Here is an 11718-nt window from a genome sequence, read left to right on the forward strand (position 1 = left end):
TGTTGGCAGTCTTGCTGGCAGCCATGTTGGCGCATGTGCTGACGTTAGCATGTAATTTTTTTTTTTTTTAAATAAATTTTTGAAATGTTTTTTTTCTGAATGTTTTTTTTCCAGGCTTAACTAATTGGACTTCAAGCTTAACTAATTGGATTTCAGGCTTAACTAATTGGATTACAGGCTTAATTATATTTTTTTTCGAAATTAAAATTTTCAACTTTTTTGGGTACTAACTAAACTAGTGTAAAACATAACTAAAAGTAATAAAATCATAACTAATTTAATAACAAAATAGTTAAACTTATGAGTCGAATAGTTATTAATTTTAAACAAACTTATTATTAACTAAAACTTATAAAATCTTAACTAATTAGTTGCAATGCTTAACTAATTGGTTTCAGTACTTAACTAATTGGTTCATTGCTTAACTAATTGGTTTCGTTGCATAACTAATTAGTTTCGTTGCTTAACTAATTGAATCTCAAACTTAACTAATTAGTTCAGTGGTTAACTTAATTAAATACTGCGCATAACTAATTGCTTCCCGTGCTTCACTAATTGGTTACATAGTTTAAATAATATGTTACATTACTTAACTAATTTATTACATTGCTTAACTAATTGATTTAATTGCTTAACTAATTATTTTCAATGCTTAAAATTTTGTATCTTATTTAAAACTCTGAATTCGTTATCTGAAACTCAAAAATACATAACTAAAACTCAAAAAATCTTAACTAAAACTAAGAAAATCGTAACTTAAATTGGTAAAATCGAAACTAAAACTCCGAAAATCATAACTAAAACTTGGAAAATCATAACTAAAGCCCCGAATGGAAACTCAAAAATACGTAACTAAAACTCAAAAAACCTTAACTAAAACCAAAAAAATCGTGACCAAAACTTAAAAATTCATAACTAAAACGTAGAAAATCAAGCCAGCAATTCCATTAAGAAGACCATTATTTTAGAATTATAACTAAAACTAAAACATAATTATTCTTAACCAAATACAAAAAAAGTGTAACTAAAACATTACAATTCTTAACTAAAACTAAAACAAAACTAAAACAACTAAAACACCAGTATATTCGACCAACATCAACAATGGTCACAATGCTTCCAGCTACGAATCCTCAGTCTGCAGCGATTGTGAGGGGGTCGAAAAAGCACGAGGCTAATGCGTGACCTCGTCCCTCGTGGGCGTGATGTTTCTTTTTGTCAAATCAAGTGTAATTGGATTTCCTGTTAGTTTACACCCAATTGACTAGTAATATAGGAGTCGCCACTGTGAGGGGGTCGAAAAAGCACGAGGCTTAATGCGTAACCTCGTCCCTCGTGGGCGTGACGTTTCTTTTTGTCAAATCAAGTGTATTTGGATTTCCTGCGAGTTTACACCCAATTGACTAGTAATATAGGAGTCGTCATTCAGTTTTTAACGACAATGAGAAAAACTAACAAAACCCGGTTATCGTGACATAAAGGGAGTGCAATTATGTTTGACCACGACGGCCATAGGTTCCCTTGTGATCCCTGGTGTGGGGATCGCTCAACGTACACCCGCAGGGTAGAGATTGAGGGTTCGGGGGACTGTAACTACCGAGAGGAGTACTCGCTCTTCGATAACTCTAGAGGCAGGATATCCTTACTAGCTCAGCATAAATAATTGAAGGGACATGCGTTAATTATTAAACTAATCTGAATTTATTTTAGCAATGTGCAACACATAATACTAGATCGATCGTGATTATCTTGTTTAGATTGATTTAAGGGACCTAACATGATAGTTCAATTTCCCAAGATATTATCTTTATTAGGCGTGATAGAACAATCAGATTTAATAGTTTAACAGTTTTATAAAAGGGCGAGGAAAGCGATTAAATCATGCGAAGGGACACGTTATGACGCACCCTTGAGAGGTGCGTCATGGTTCTCAGAAAACTAACCACTTTGGCTTTGCTATTTTTCCTTTTATTTAACGAATCTCAAGTTTCCGGGTTTAATTCTTCAGCTACAAGGGACAGGATACGTTCTGCTCGATTTTTGGATCGATTGCGACAGAACGCGGGATCAATTTCGCAGCGTGAGGCTTAGGCTTAGGGGTTGGAGTCAATACTCAAAATATGAATTGTCTGTTGTTTTCACGTCGAATTTGGGGCTGTATTTATAGGGAAGAGTTCGTGGAAAGATAGAATTTTAGAGCACTAATCCCAGAAGAATTAGGGGAGAACACGTACCCGGGTAATTTCAGCGCCCAGAGCCAGGCGTTGAAAATAGGGTATGGGCCGTATTTCCTTGTCAGATTTGGACTCGTGGAATACGGAGTCTTTGAGACTTATCCGAGTCTTTTAGTGCGCATTTAACTTTATGACGGAATGCGTCTGGGCCCGTTACGAACTCTAGGTTCGTTAGGATTTTAATTAATACGTAACTCTTATTCTCGAGCTATACTAGGAACAGGATTCCTCTTGCAAATTATATCTCTTTTAGGATTTATGTTGGAGTGCAACACCTAATTCTGACAAGTTTCTATCTTTTACGTCTTGCCACTTTTAGCAACTACCCGTTACAGCAGTTACTACTTTTAGCAGGTTTCTATAAATAGCAGGTTCGGGTGAAATGAAAAGGGTGATCGAGATTCGCTATTTTATAGGAGATGCGTTGCCAAGTGGAGATTTATGTTCTCATCATCGAACCTTCCCTTTCGGGAATGGGGACAAAAGTAGGTGTCTACAACGATTCTATCACAATAATCGGCATCACACTGCAGCACCAACACTGCAAAACCATCATCCAGACCGCCCCCACCGCAATGCCTCCTCCTCCTGTCGGAAACAAGAACAAATCAATTACATCCACATAAACTGAAAAAAGTAAACCTAATCAATCCAATCTAATCGACACCAAAAACCTAAAGGATTGACAACAAAAACCTAATCAATTCAATCAAAACGAAACAAAAACCTAATCGAATAAAAAACAAAATCGCAAGACCTAATTACATAAAAAATCAAAATCCAAAAACTCCAGCATAAGAACATAATAATTCATATAAATAAAATGAAAATCTACAGATTGTAGAAAACCTAACCTGTTTTGAAGGCGGAATCCGGTGGCTGAGGCGAACGGCCTTGGTGGCGAGAGAAGGCCTTCTTTACCACCGTTATCGACTTCTCCTTCTTTTCATTCATTCGCCTCTCTACTCCTCGCTTCTCATTTCGTTGCAGCCATCGCCGATGACGTCGAGGCTGAAGCCGAGACCACAGCGGCGGGCCGCCGCTGTTGCGAGGCAAATCGCCGCCTCAGCTCCTTGCTTCCCCCATCCCCACGGTGCTCCTCCTTCATCTCCATTCCTTTCTTCTATTCTTGCGACGACAAAGACGAGGATGACAGCGGCGACGACAAAGACCGACTGCGGCGTCGGCGACGAAGATTTGGTAGAGAATTTGAGAGAGGAGAGAGAATCAAATTTTGTTGTTGAAAATGTGAAAATGAAATGAAAAATAATGAAATATATATATATATATATATATATATATATATATATATATATATATATATATATATTAAAAAATATATACGGGCTGATGTCAGCAATTACGTGGCATGTTGGAGGCCATCAAGGCGGTCTTTTCTGTAAGTTCGTCTTATAGAAAAGTTTGTATTTCATACCATATGTTGGTTGATATTTCTAAAAGTTTTAAACTCATACCTCAAATTCCCAAAGGTATTGGTTTTAGACATCAAGGAAGAGGTGGATTTGGCTCATACTTTTACTATAGGTCCTAATAATGGAAGGTTTTTCAATGGCTACATAAATATTGTAGCCACTGTAATTGTTTCAAATCCTAACCGTTCAAATATAATAAATAATCTTATCCCTCCATTTATTTGACCACATAATTGTGAAAAAAAAAATTAAAAAACAAAAAAAAAAAAACAATTCCAGAAAAATGGTGTAACTGCCGAAAGAAACAAAGAAAAAAAAAAGCTGTCCATAAAAATAAAACTACTTTTTTCAATTCATTACATCTATAGTTCTATGATCAAATGTATTATGTATACCGACTATAAATTAATCATACATTAAGATAATCATGAAACCTATCTATGAGTAACATAGATTGAATAAAATCCTCTCAAACTTGCACAATTGCGTATTTTTTAACATATTTTTTGATCGAGTTGTATAAGTTTTTTATCCCTGATGTTCTATGATGCAAATGGAGTAAGTTTCTAGTAAAATTTCTGGAAAAAAATATGTGTAGTATATAACGCAAATGATAAACACTAAAGAAATGGTGGATGGATTTTATTTTTATTTTTTTATTTTGAAGAAGATAATCACTAAGCTGAGAGATAGATCGAGCAGGGAAAACGAAAAAAACAAATTACGTATTAACATTGTTAAATTATCATTTGATTTTTTTTTTTTAAAAGAATGAAATGAAATACAAAAGTCAAGTGAAATATCGAATGGTGTAGATTAGATGCATCAAAATGTAAGGTCAAGCTAGCTAGATTAAAAATTTACGGTGGCTATAAAATTGGTGTAGCCATTGTAAAATTGTCCCCCAATAAAAGAAAAATCACATTTTCGAACTGAATCAAACACATGATATTGAGAATAAAGTTTCAAAACACTCCACCTTGATATCATTCGTGATTCACCCATACCACCGTGCGAACCAAACGCCCCAAAATAGTTTCAGGTAACTTGTAAAAAAAAATCATTAAAATTTGTGGTAGTAATTGACAAATGTGCTTATAAAGATAATAAGTTAATAACTGACAGATAAGAACACAAAAACATTGTTTTTACACCAAATCAATAGTAGGTAGTACAAAATCTCACTAATTAATTTGGTTGAAACCAATTTGAATATTTGTTAAATCTTCAGATGTTAAGTCCGAGTGACCAGCTAGGTCCACTCGGGTGCTTATAAGAAAATTCACGAATCCTTACATTGAAGGGGTAATATTAAGTTTAGGACAAGTTTACCATTCTCTCTATGAGTCTCCATATAACGGGATTGATGATCATCAATTCTTTGAGCCTCTAAAATAAGTGCACCATCCACACATTTTCTACGTAGTTTTATTGACGTCATTCCATCTTGCATGCATGTAAGTGTAGGCAACAATACTTGAGGCTTGTACCTTTTACGAACACCTTTACTACTACTTACCCTTTTGCAATTCATCATTTTCTCATCATTAATTTGCATGGAGTGAAACCCACTCTCCATGCCAATTATATCATGATCTATTAAGGATGATGATGATGATGATGGCGACGATGCTTTATACATGTTTCCTGGCTTTGGGGATTGTTTCCGCACATGTTATTATGTTTAACTGTATTCCCCTACAGTGGTATCACGAGCCTTATGTATTCAAAGCATGTTTTAGCATGATTTTTTGGTGTTTTTGTTAATGTCGAATTTTTTGGAATTTTTGTTGATTTTTTCGGAATTTTTATGGATTATTGGATTAATTGCGTAAGCTGTTCCGAAATCAAAAAGATTCGGTTTTTCGACTTTTCTGACCCTAATCTGATTGAAAATGATTTCCTAAGATCAATTCATGGGAACGGAATTGCAAAAATAGGCCTCGAAGTGATGTTTTTTGGGCGTTTTTGTTAATTTTTGAGTAAAATTTAAAAGTGTCGGAAAGTAATTCAATTAAAAGGTCAACCTAAACAACTCGTAATTTCTTGAAATTTTGACACAATGTTTCTGGTTATACTCTTGATCAATGGTAAAATTTCAGATTTTTCCGATAAGTATAAACCCTAATTTTGCTTTCCCCAAATTCGTAAAATTTAGATCCTTAATTGATTATTTAAATAATTTAGATCTAATAATTCGGTTAATTGGGAAAGGGAATATAATTTCATGGGTCAGTGGCTAATTTTAAAAATTATTGGATTAAAATTTTGAATGGTTTCGTTAATTTTAATCGCACTTAAACCTAATTATTAAAATATCAAATTTAAATGTTTAAAGAACGATTTAAAGTTTTGGATTTTATTATTTAAAAAAGTCAAATTTTTGGTTGATTCGTTGGTTCTTAAAATTTGAATAATGTTAGCCTTGATTTAATATTTTACGAAATTGGATTGTGGTTAATTTTATTAAATCGTAAAAACCGTTGTTTTTCGAAAATAAAAATCGTAACTTTTATGAAAAATAACATTAATGCAAAAGTTCGTGAAATTTTTTAATTAAGTTGGTCCGTAGGCACGAACCATAGGCACGAACCATGTTAGGTTATGATACATATGACAAAACATAAATCATGCGGAAAAACCTTAATGTCAGGAAACATATTATTTACACATAATCGTTTAGCATAATTCAGATGCATACACTTTGTAGCGTGCCCTCCCTAGCTGCGCACGAACCGAACAAGAACAAGTCTTTAGGACTCCAAGTGTCGTCCCTCCGTAGATAGTCCACAGCACGTCCGGATCCGCCTTAAGCTTGACCAACTAGAATCGCCCTTAAGGTAGTATGAATTTCGGCTATTATGGGGCAAGAGAGTGACTGATTTTTCTTGAAAATCTTACCTTTGAATACTTCAATTCTCGATGTAAATATGTGACCCTAGGCACCTATTTATAGAGTTTATGGAAAGGAATTATAATCCTATTAGAATACAAATCTATTTAATTATAATCCTACTAGGACTCTAATTAAACAAACTTTATCTATTAGGATTAGATTTAATCATATTACGAATCCCGGTAGCCTTAGGATTCCGAGTAACACACGAGTGGCACCATGCACCGCACGCAGGCCTTACAGCCCACGCACAACGCACGGCCCAGCTCGCTGCTGCGCGCGCCCAAGGCCTTGGTTGGGCCTGGCCTTCGCGCTGGGCTTGGTCTTGGCTTTGGCGTGCGTTTGCGCTTTGGCTTGCTGGGCGATGGCCCGGCTTCGTGCTGGGCCTTCGTCTGGCAGGCCTCGTCCGATGCTAATTCGTACGATACGCTTTTGATTAAATTCTCGATTCCGGAATTCATTTCCGATACGAACAATATTTAATATTTTCGATTCCAGAATTAATTTCCGTTTCGAACAAATATTTAATATTTCCGTTTCCGGAATTTATTTTCCGATTTCGATAATATTTCCGATTCTGAACAATATTTCCGTTTCCGGCAATATTTCCGATTCCGGCAATATTTCCATTTCCAATAATATTTTCCGATACGTACCATGTTTCCGTTTCCGGCAACATCTACGACTTGGATAATATTTATATTTTCGATACGATCCATATTTCCGTTTCCGGCAATATCATCGTTTCCGGAGTATTCACTTGCTTGCCTTTGACGATCTTAGCTCCCACTGAAACCAAGATCCGTCGATTCCGAATATCCATAGATGGAGTATTTAATGCCTTTAAATACTTGATCCGTTTACGTACTATTTGTGTGACCCTACGGGTTCAATCAAGAGTAAGCTGTGGATTAATATCATTAATTCCACTTGAACTGAAGCGGCCTCTAGCTAAGCATTAAGCTCACTTGATCTCACTGAATTATTAACTTGTCAATTAATACTGAAACGCATTTATTAGACTTAACATTATATGCATACTTGAACCAAGGGAATTATTTCCTTAAGTCTCCCACTTGTCCTTAGGGACAAGTGTGCATTTCCTAATTCCTTTGTCGCTCGATGCTTGCTCTTGAACATAAGGTAAGAGTTGTCATCCTTATTACGTCCAGAGGTGTTTCTCGGTTTCAGAGTTCAACTGATCAAATAAACAGATAATCATAGCCTATGATTCATCCGAGCACGGCCATGCATTTTACAGTTTCTAGCTCTCCGAGTGGCCTTGTACAACTTTTAAGCATCTCATCCCGATTTATGGGAGGACAATCCCAATCTTGCGATCTTGAGATTAGACTTCGTTTGATAGGTGATTACCTGAGCGTTGCCTTTATAGCCTCCTTTTACGGTGCGACGGTTGGTCAACGTCAAAGTAAGCAGTTCTCAAACAAGTAATCTCAAATCACTCAGGTATTGAGGATTTAGTGTCTAATAATTTTAATGAAATTTACTTATGACAGCTTTTCATCTCTTACAGTAAAGTTTCATAGGTCTGTCCGATACTAGTCTTCCCAAAGTAAGTATCTATGCAAATGATTATGACATTGCCATGTCCACATAGTTCAAGAAACAGAACTACTAGTCATCTTGCATTCTAGTCGTCTAACGTTTTCTATGCGTCCATCTTTGTAGAAAACTCCGACCAGGGACCGTTTTCAACTTTTGACATTCAAGTTCACTTGATAGACATTTCTTAGTCACAGGACTGGTCCTGACAGTCTATCTTGAATATTTCGTCAAATTGAAGGGACTCATCATTTAATACTAAACCAAGATTAAATGGAATATGAAAATACATTTCATATATGATAAATGTTCAACCCCAATGTCTTACAACCATGGGCCTCAAACCCATCTTTAAAACAGTTCATGGAATTCAAAGCTATGCTTGATTTCCAGTGCTACAATGTGAGTGTTGCTTCTCACTTGTTGCATAGGTTTAGTTATCATGCTTTGCCAATCTTAATATCCTTTTCATCGAATGTCTTTTCGAGATAGGATGATAAGATCTTTTGAGTGTGTTTAGGTTGTGATCTATTCTTTCTAGCTACAAGAGTGAATCTACGCATTTTGCAATGAAGAACCATCAAGTCAGCAGACATGTGATCTACCCAAGTTTAATGAAGAACTTCTTTAACATAAACAACCCTGTTAATTTGCTTCTTAGAAAATAAGTACTTTTACTTCAACTGTATAGGTTGCTAGTGATGCTTTGTTTGGATTTACTTATCCAAGTAGTTCACAGATATGTGGAAGACTTTCCAGCTATATCTTAGAACATAGAAATTAATATTTTAATTTCCCACGCAACAACTCATGGTCTCCGATCCATGTTTCCATTTCAAAACACGATGCTCTATAGCTCGTCCTTGCCAATGGTTAACTCCAAAGGGATCTTTCTTGATCATTTGCCAGTGTTTATGCGTGTAGCATCAATATTTAGCATATCTTTATTTCCTTGAGTCAAGAACTGTTCCTATGTACCTTTTCAAGTACCATAAGTTTTTCTTGATCTCAATCTAGTTGATCTTCACTTAGATCAATAGAGATTGGTATATGTTCGTCATGCCTAAAGTCATACGATACGTTTTTGGCGATCCTCATACTATATCATACATGATAAATTCTTTTGCAGAATAATTCCCAATTGAATTCTATTCATGTAGCTTTAGCTCATCTAGTTTCAGTAGATACTAAATCTAGCTAAATTCTTTGGCATATAATATAGGTTAAGAATCTTACTTAGATCCTTTCATGTTTAACTTAGTAAATGCTTATACATAGTTCAAACATCTTTTACATAGATTAATTCATATGGGTCGAATATCTCCAATGGAGTCTTTCGTGTTTGATTTAGTAAATGCCATTACTTAATCCAGAACAATATTATAAGATCTTTGTAAATAGATCTTAATACCCAGTATGTACTAAGTTTCGCCATGGTCCATCATTGATTAATAATTTTCAAATCTAAGTCATTAGCATTCGAATGTTATTTCATAATAGAGAGATATGTGTATGACACACATAGGACCAATTAAGTTTTATGTACTCCCACTAAACTTCTTATATATCTATAAGAATCATGTACATTTTATGAAACTAAAATACTTATTAGCTTCACTAAAATACAATTCCAATTCCCAATTGCTTGCTTAAATCTGTATTTAGATTTCATAAGCTAGCATTCATTTCAAGCATTATTTGGATCCACAAATCCTATGACATGCCATGTACATAGTTTTCTTCCAACATTTGATTGAGGAATACGTTTTGTCATCCAATTGCCATATGTACCAATATGCAATCATTGCTTGATTTATAGACTTGAGCATTACGATTATGCATGAGGTTTCAACACAATCCATGCCATGAATTTGCTTGTAACCTTTAGCAACTAATCTAGCTTTGTGTGTTAACACAATTCAATGTTTGATGGTTTTTATCCTTAAAACCAATTTGCAACCAATAGGTGTTTAATCTATTCTTGCAAATCAACAAAATTTCAATTTTGTCATTAAAACATTGAGTATGTTTTATGGCCTCTAACCATTTAAAACATTGAGTCTATATATGGCCTCTAACCATTTTAGGGAATCTATATTTCGTCATAGCTTTCTTACAAGTCACAAACTCATTAATCTACATGATAATAGTTTGACTGCAAGTTGTAGGTTTCTTCACTATCTAATAGAAGAATCGCATAGCTTCAGTGACATGAACTCCATGTTTCTTCACTCTCTAATAGAAGAATCTCATAGTTTCAGTGACTTGAACTCTATGCCTACTTAGGTATAGAACATCAAACAATAGAATATCAATAGCTACTTGAAAGTCCTTTGAATATTCTGTTCTCCTTGAAGCACTTGTAAAGTCTTCTAAGAGATGCCTATTCTTTAAAGCCACTTCTAAAGTCCTTAAAGAATAAGTGTTCGGATTTTCTGAAGAACTTCGAAAAGCCTCCGGAATGTCCGTTTATGTTTGTTGTTCGCCTCGAAGACTTTCGAGGTCTATTTTCTCCCACTTGTCATTTTGGAAACGAATCTCCAAAAGGACATTATTTCGAGCAAACAAACATTATGTTCTCAAAAAAAATCGTGGTAGAAACAATACCCTTGTGTCTCATTTGAATAAATCACAATGAAACATATATCTATTCTTGGGCCTTAGTTTGTTGAATAACAAACACTAAGCTCCCACTGAGTTTAGGAACTCTTTAGATATATTATGAAAAGATATTCTGAAATTACTTTTCAATAGCTCTGACGAATTTGGTTTAGTTTGGTGGTAGTTGAGAATTTTGTTTTTAGAAATTATAGGAAAGTTCTTTATGACTCATCATTGATCGAATCAAGTACTAATTGACTTCGATCATTCCAACTTAGATATGCCATATCTTATGGAGCTAGATCGTGAAATTACAACACACAATCATTGATGATCATTCTTGGTATAAGTAATCAACAACATGATCTAACCTAGATTTTTATGATTTCTTGCCAAGTGGATTTTATACTTCTGAATCTTTGAACTAGCCAAACAGATTCAAACTTATATCACTTTGAGTAAATAAACCTATATTCACTCAAATCCATGTGAAATAATAAAGTCATAAAATCTTTCTTTAGCTTTGAACTCTATTGTCTAGGCGTTCTAACAATAGTTCATATCTTTTGTTACTTTCAACAAGTAAGACTATCTTGTCTTGAATTGATCTAGAAATCAATCAACTTTCAAAAGTCCATCAAAATAGAGCTTATGAATGTTAACTTGTTGATATGGTCTAAGCAACAATGCCAAAGATTAGTGGAACTCAAATCAAGGGGTTGATTTGAACCTAGTAAAGTTTTTAGTGTTAAAGAGTTGTTTGTTTTAATCAAGCATATTGACTCAACCCGTAAATGACCATTTCATTCAAATAAAACAAACAAACATTGTTTTTGTTCTTCTGAATGTGAGTCTTTCTGTGTTTGAAAACAGAATTTTAGGTATGCTGATTGTGGAACAAAATAGCCATTAAGTTCCAGCCTTTGAAAGGACTTAAAACAAACTAGATGACCCTACAACTAATGTAGCAATGCCATGCTTCATTTCCCAC

This window comes from Spinacia oleracea, chromosome 6 (genome assembly GCF_020520425.1).
Source record: "Spinacia oleracea cultivar Varoflay chromosome 6, BTI_SOV_V1, whole genome shotgun sequence".
NCBI classification, from domain to species: Eukaryota; Viridiplantae; Streptophyta; class Magnoliopsida; order Caryophyllales; family Amaranthaceae; genus Spinacia; species Spinacia oleracea.